Genomic DNA, 8542 nt, shown 5'->3' on the forward strand with positions numbered 1-8542 from the left:
AACAGATAAAGAAAACAATTGCCACCCCACATTACCACTTGATGTTGACTGAAATCCAGATCTCAGGATGACTGTAATCAGGCGCTCTACTAATATTCTAAATTCAAAACTGCATAAAAATTTCCATATGAACAGTCTCTGTATAACTTCACATTTTTCTAATAAAACTGATCTTCGATTTTTCAATAATTTTCTTACCTTATTCCATCTGAAAAGGATCCAGAAATCTACACATCATGGTTCCTAATGAAGAGTTTCAGACATTTTTTTGAATTTCTTAATGTTTTATTATCTTTCTGGTGTTGATAAAGCACTTAGACTTAAGTCTTTACATCTCTCTGTGTATCTAACTGCTTCCCTGTCTATCTATAAAGGCATCTTAGAAAGAACAATAAGTAATGATTATCAGTAATTATGAACCATAAAATATGCAAATATTAAGGAAACTGGGTTTTATAATGACAGCAATTTATCCTGACATTGGCATTAGTCCTTGAAGTCCATTACATTGTCATATGTAAACATATTAGTCTTACCTAGCTTCAAAAATTAGTCAGGACTCACAAAATAGTGATAATTCTACCACATTTAATATTAACTTGAAGGCTTCATTGAAATCCATGTCAACTTGGAATATTAACTGAAATATTTAACATTTCATAAATTCTTTATAAAAAAGACAATAATGTAAGAGGGCAATTTTCAGAGGATCTTCCTGGAAAATTGCTCCAGGCCAATACCAAGGTCAATGGTAGGTGCTGCCTTGTAAACATCTGTTGCCTAGGCCAGAGAGGAACAGAAAAATCCTCTGAAAAAGACTTAATTTAAATGGCTTCAACTTGGAAAAGTCAGAATATCATATATAAAACACTATTACCACACAGGCAGCTAAAACAATCTGTAAGAACAACAGATGAAGCTCATCTTGAGGTTCATTAAAATTGAGGCTAGAGAAGAACTCAGTACATCTCTAGCAGTTTAAGTCGCTGAAAATAGGTATACTGTGACCCTTGATTTTATATATGTTTGGTTTTTATTTCTTCTGTGTACCGTATTTTGTTGTACTTAATATTGACATTGTTGCTATCATTTCATTATTGGTTGTTAAGTGCAGACTGGCAATTACTGAAAACATATACAAACAACAAAAAGAGACTTAGCAAGTTGTGTTTATGTATTTGTACACACACACACACACACACACACACACACACTTCTGGCTCCAAGAACACAGATTGAGGTCAAATAAAAAGTTTTGAAAATACAACCCTTTCTTTTTTTTTATTTTGCAACACTTCTCAGTCAGCAAATGGTAGATAATAACAGGTTTTTGTTCTGTACCTCGCCTTAAAATCGACAACTGTCTTTAAAATTATCTGGGTTTGAATATAAATATGTATACATCTATAGCCTGACTGTAAAAATAATTGAGAGTGCTATTTAATTACACTTAAGGTCAGTCTTCCAAGTGACACAGCAAACATTCTCCCAGGCAATAAGCATTTCATGACACCCATCTCTCTCTTGTAACTATAATTATATCCTTAACATTCTATCAAATATGAATGCAGTCACTTTTCTATCCAATCCCAGACCAACCTTCATGAAAACATCAGGGATTAATGCAGATACCAAAAATAAACTGCAATTATTTGCTTCTAATACATATTAGAAAATTCCAATTATATAAAGCCCACTAAATGTCGTCATTGCTGTATATATTAGCAAAATATATCCTAAATATACATATAAATTCAGAATTAAAAAATATTGCTTTCCTAATATAATTATTAGATACTATTAAATTAGTAAATGAGTTTAGAATACAAACTCATTCAAATATTTTATACTTGTAAGATATAATGTTTAATACCTTGTGTTATTTCCTACTTGGTGAGATGGATATAGCAGATACTCCTATCATAACAATATTTTTATGACATTAATGTAATATTTTAAAAATTTCCACATAAAATAAAAATGTGCTAACATGTAAGGTTTGACTAATAATTCATTGTAAACTAGGCAAACTTAAGCAAATTCACAGGACTACTTACTGATGGATTTTATTCTATTAAGTAAATTATTAAATTATTAAAATATACATTTTTTTCCAGTTTGTCCATACTTATCCTGTCAGTGAAAGTTTCTTGCAAATTGGTAGCCTCTAAGGAAGCAAAGAAATCTGATTTATTCCCATTATAAAAGAAAGCCTTGGGCTTCACAGAATATCTCTGAAGGGAAGCCAGACTCAGAGGACAAATTTAGGTGCTATGCTTTACAATAACGGCATGGTCAGGAGGGAATAAAATCCCTGGATACTTGGGGTACACATGTGAACTGAAAACAAAATTAAACCAAGTTTCATCATCCTAATTTAGTCAATAATTACCCTAAAACATTAAGACATATGAGGAAATTCAACCCACTAATAATCTGGCCATAGGAAAATAAATTTTGTCAAGAAAAACCATCCAGGCATTATTAGCATCTTTTTTTCATTACTGAGAGCACTCAGAGAAATGAAATGCACCTTCCAGGTCTTCAAAACTCACCTGGACTCAGAACTTAGAATGTCAGGTTGGAGAACAGTCTGCGGGACATGGAGGACTGTGGAATATTCCTTTATAGTATATGAATACATGTTGCTGTGATTTATAGCAGAATGTGTTTAATAAAGAAACTGATTGGCTCATAGCTTAAAAAAATAAGGTTAGATGGGAAAACTAAGCTAAGAATACTGAGAAAAAGAAGGGTAGAATCTGAGGAGATTCAGGAGAAAATAAGATGAACATGCTGATCTGAAACTAGGACATATAGTTCCCAACAAGTAATTATGGGATTATATTTTATATTAAGTGATGGTACAGGCTATTGTTAATATGCAATGCATATGCCATTCTTATGTAGAATTTGTAGACATAGTAAATATAAATGTTAGTTTTTCTAATTTATTAAAGAATTTTTCTGAGGATGCGTAACTCTCAACACAATTTCACCATTAATATAATAGAAGTGACTTTAGGGGGAAAAAAGACAGTAAACATTCCTTCAGTTAGGGTAAAAGAAAACTCATCAAAACCCAATTACAAATTTGTGCAAAGAGTCATCATATAGGCACACTGTGTGCTACTAGGGACCCTTTTGAGTGTATTGTGTCAATAAATTAGAAAACCTAGAAAAATGGATACATGACTTTACACTTACAACTTTATTTCTTTTAATCATAAACAAAAATTTTCATTAAACTTATAAGAAATAAAATTAAAGCAGTAATAAAAATTTTACCATAAAGAAAATAAGAGGAAATTTTTGTCACTTTTAATTTTACTAAATTTGTACAAATTTAAGAACAGAGATATGGTAGTAATTACAATTCACAAGTTTGCTTGCTATTCCTCCTAATTTTGTAATATGGTAAGCCTTAATATTAAATGATGTAGGATGTCATTCTGTACATGTGCTGTTTCTTTCGTTGATGAATAAAGCTCTTTTGACCAACAGTTTAGCAGAGCAAAGACAGGTAGGAAATCTGAACAGAAATATAAGGAGAGTAGACAGAATCACAGAAACACCATGTAACTTCTGAAGGAGACAATCTCCAAAATCTTGCTGGTAGGCCACAGCTTCGTGGTGATACATTGATTAAATGGGTTAATTTAAGACTATAGTAGCTAACTAGAAATATGCCTGAGTCATCAACCAAGCAGTGTTTCAATTAAAATAATTTCTGTGTGATTATTCGAATCTGGACAGCTGGAAAACAAATGAGCATTCTCCATTTTCAATTAAATTCAGAAAATGAATTAATAACAGTTGAATATTGCTGGAGAGAGATTTTTCCTTTGAGGGCACTGATGACTATGAGTTGCCCTTGATAAAATAAGTACAGTTTATTGTGTTTCTTCAAAGAAATCCTGATTAAATTCATTGTTTCAAGCTACTTGATTGAAATTGCTTCTATTCTTGGTGCCCTATCTTGGATGACAAGATACTTTGTTCGCATTTCTTCAGAACAAGTTCGCACGACAACACACATGTTATGAAATATACTTCAAAATATAAATATGACCAGCTAATATGAGCCAATTAAAAATAAAAATTTTCCATACAATTATCTGTTATGATGGCTTGAATAAGAATGACTTTCAAACACTTACAGACACAAATACTTGGTCAAAAGTCATTGACACTATTTGAAAGGATTAGGAAGCATGGCATTGTTAGAGGACGTGTGTCACTGGTAGTGTTCTTTGTATTTTCAAGGACCTAAGCCAGGCCTAGTCCCTTTCTCTTCCTGTTGTCTGTTGATCCAGGTGTAGAACTCTCACCTACTTCTCCAGTACCATATTTCACTTCATGTGCCACGTTCCCACCATGATGACAACAGACTAAACTTCTGAAACTGTAAATTAGCCTCAATTAAATATTTTCCTTTAAAAACATTGCCATAATTATGGTGTCTCTTCACAGTAAAGAAACTCTGACTAAGACACATGTGAAGCACAAATTTTAAAGTGAAGAAATAAAAATATTTGAACTTACAGAAATAAGGTACTTTTTTAAACAAACACAAAATTAATTGGTCAAAATGTATGAGAAGTAAGAAAAAATGGAGAAGCCTCAAAATCATCAGAAATGAAAGAGTAAACACATAATCTGATGCTGGAAAAATAAAAAAAGAATTTGAAGTGAATCACAAAAGAATTTGCCAACATATTTTATAAACTGTAGGAAAAAGATGAATGCTTGTAAACTGTACTCTTTCATGAATAAGCTATGAGAAGATAGGAGATACTAGTAAATATAAAAACTCAAGTGGGCAGAAAGCATCAGTTGATTAGCAATAGCAAATGGTAAGTCCTGGAAACATACATATAAGTAACATTATGTAGCCTGAGGCAATCCTATTTAGAATATATTTGTACATTTATGCATGCAAGTAAGAACAATTAATGAAAAAAGATGTCATGAATTTGGAAGAGATTAAGGATGTATATATGAGAGGGTTTGAAGTGAGGAGTGAGACAAGGGAAATGACATATTTATATTATAACCTCAAAACTATGAGAAATTTTCTTAAAGTCTATCTTGACTCCTTTTAAATAAATTTAAACATTTCAATATACTTAACATTCCTTTTAAATGTAATACAAAATTAAAGCAATAAATTGGATATTTATTTCGGTAAGTTCAATTGCCACCAGTAAAGAAAGTACAGTTGTAAATCTTTATTTTATAAATATTCATGACAAAGAAATCATAAATTCTGGTGCATTATGATGAAAATACCACAGGTGAATGAAAGAGGATCCTTATATCAACGGAGAGAGGATCACTGCCCGGTCTGTGCAATTCACACTAATAAGAATTTAGATTTTATTACTAAGACACTGGTAGTCCTTACATTTATATTTTATATATTACTTTTATATTTAATGCCTTCTTACACATTAAGATCAGCCTGAATTTTATGAGACCTTATATCAGAAAAATGGTAAAAAGGAAAAAATAGAATAAAGGGTTTGTAATTGACAGCTAGAAGCCTTCTTGCTAGCTTCCATACAGAGAACAAGAGATAGTTTGCCATATATCCCGGTACAATAATGTATTATAGTATTGAGAAAGCCATGGAAAAGCTAACATTCGTGATGAATATGTACAATATATCAGGTTGATAAATCTATAGGGTTATAGAATCTGTGTTGATGGTACTGAAATTGTTTAGCTGGGTAGTATTAGAAGTCAGGAGAATGTAGATTTTATGTTTCCTTAATAAAACATGTAAATCAATAAAATCACCACGGTCAGGTTTGAATGGTGAGGTAAATTATCCTCACCTAAGTGTTACATAGACTATTTTAAAATCATAGGGAAATTCTAATAATATGATCAGAATCCTGAAGTGTTGCACTTAAAACTGTTGAGTGTTGTCTAGCAATTGCTTGGTATGTTTTTATGACAGATACTATTACCACAGGAAGAAGCCCAGAAGAAGCAGAGAAAGGGTAAAGACAAGGGTACAAGAGACTAGGAAGACATGAATAACTTGACTAGGTTCTTGACTAGGTTCTTGTACAAGGGTACAAGAGACTAGGAAGACATGAATAACTTGATGAGGTTCTGCATATCAGTTTCACAGTTTCAGGGAGAGAGAGTGTGATTGTTCAATCCCAAGAGATGACCACTACAGGTAGCTGTCCACATGTGTGCCTGATTATGAGAAGTATATAGTTCATAAAGAAATAAAACAAAATACTAATGGCTCAAAGCCTGATGAACTCAGTGAGGTGTATCTACTCTCTACCATGGTGTATTTTATCACCCATATATCATGATAAACCTCATTTCATATTAGTAAATCCCCCTCCAACTGTTGAGGATGCAACTAAAAGCATTAAAATAGGGATATTAGATCTCTGCTTTAACAGTTATTTTTATCAATTCTTTAAAATTCAAGAAAATATTTTCTTCAATGGCTTAAAATATGTTTATATTTCTAGTGTATGTCAGTGGCTATTATGTCTGAATTTCCTATCTTGTGAAAAATACCAAACCCAGAAAAAGAGCAGCTTTATATTCACTACTCTTTTTTTAACTATTATATCATAGCAGGCAAAGCCTGTATTTGGCTGTACATACAATACAATGAATTCAAACTTAACAAGAATTTAAGTGTTTTTATATCACCAGACTATATATCTATAATAGCTCCAATAATTTGTTTCAAAATATAAAAAATAGCATTTAAAAGCAAAATTTTAAATGACCAATATAACACTGAAGTTAGAAAAAAATAAGAAAATTAAAATTTTTAATTTTTTTCTTTTTTGTTTCTAAAGCAGTATCATACAGTATACAAAAGTATTACATTTCTGCTTTAACTTCCAAATACTGAAAATCAGAGCATATAATATTATCTATAAGATTAAATAATGGTAACAGTTAAAGACATGAAAAGTTTTGAAATTTATGACGTATGTTTCCTCCAACAAATTTCCCACCTTACCTTTAGTTCAATTATTGGATGTGGTTAGAATGGACGTTTTTCAGGAGGCTATGTGTGATAGTATTGAATCAATTTATTTAAATATATCTAGTCACTATCTCCTTTCATCAAGAAATTGTTTTTATGATAAGTTATATCATAACATAATATGGGTTTATGGGATACGTGTTTTATAAACAGGCATGAATATGAGAGATGATGATTTATTATTTTCAGCCATATTCTTTACTACCTGTTAAACTGTGCAGTATTTTTTCTAACTCTTTTCTATTACAAATATTAGTTATGAATTTTGATTGTGAGCCTAATCTTTAACGGCTGAGCCATCTCTCCAGCCCTTAGTTCTGAATTTTACAGATAATTTTTTTCCTCTTTTCTCCATAGTACTCCTGAAAACCAGACTTCTGCAGTGACTTTCATCCTTGTGGGCTTCTCAGAATACCCGGACCTCCAGGTCCCCCTGTTCCTCCTCTTCCTGACCACATACTCCGTCACTGTACTGGGAAACATGGGCATGATTGCCATCATTAGGCTGAACGCCAAGTTTTACACCCCATGTACTTTTTCCTCACTCACCTGTCCTTTGTGGATTTCTGTTGCTCCACTGTTGTGACACCCAAACTCTTAGAAAACTTGGGTGTAGAAGACAGGAGAATCTCTTTCACAGGTTGTGTCCTGCAGTTCTTCTTCGCATGCATATTTGTGGTCACAGAAACATTCATGTTGGCAGTGATGGCCTACGACAGGTTTGTGGCAGTGTGTAACCCCCTCCTCTACACAGTGGCCATGTCTCCGAAGCTCCGTTGCTCACTGGTAGCTGCATTGTACTCGTGGGCTATATTCTGTTCCTTTATATTCATATACTTTCTTTTTAACTCTGTTTTTCTTCGGGACCAAGTTCATAAACAACTTTGTGTGTGAGCATGCTGCCATTGTTGCGGTATTCTGCTCTGACCCCTCCATTAGTCAAAGGATCCTTTTTATTTTTGCCACTTTCAATGAGCTAAGCAGTCTGATGATCATTTTCACCTCTTAGGTTTTCATTGTCATTACTGTCGTGAAAATGCCTGCTACTGGAGGACGCTACAAAGTCTTTTCCACCTGTGCCTCCCACCGCACTGCCATCAGCATTTTTCACGGCACCATCCTCTTTCTCTATTGTGTTCCCACCAACAAAAGTTCCTGGCTGCTGGTCAAGGTGGCCTCGGTGTTCTACACCGTCATCGTTCCCATGCTGAACCCATTGATACACAGCTTCAGGAACAAGGATGTGAAGGAGGCAGTGAAGAAGCTAATTAGCTCTCATTTGTCATTGAAAATATAGTTCTAGAAGGATGAGGTATTTTTATTAAGGTCCTGTAGTCTGTTACAACAATCAGTAATCTTGTTGTTCAGATTCCCTATATAAATCATTCCAATATTCCAATTCACAAAATACACATTACAATAACCTCCAAACTTTAAATATTGTTAGAAAATAAATCTCAGCCCATTTTCCCATATCTTCAGATATTTTAAGAACAATTACTTCTT

At 32.9% G+C, this 8542-nt stretch overlaps 1 pseudogene; it reads left to right on the plus strand.

Annotated features, from left to right (window-relative positions):
* The first annotated feature begins 7391 nt into the window (after positions 1-7391).
* On the plus strand, positions 7392-8333 carry LOC125399387 (olfactory receptor 5D3-like; annotated as a pseudogene).
* The last annotated feature ends 209 nt before the right edge of the window (positions 8334-8542 follow it).

This window comes from Myodes glareolus, chromosome 2, assembly GCF_982192425.1.
Source record: "Myodes glareolus chromosome 2, mMyoGla1.1, whole genome shotgun sequence".
Taxonomy (NCBI): domain Eukaryota; kingdom Metazoa; phylum Chordata; class Mammalia; order Rodentia; family Cricetidae; genus Myodes; species Myodes glareolus.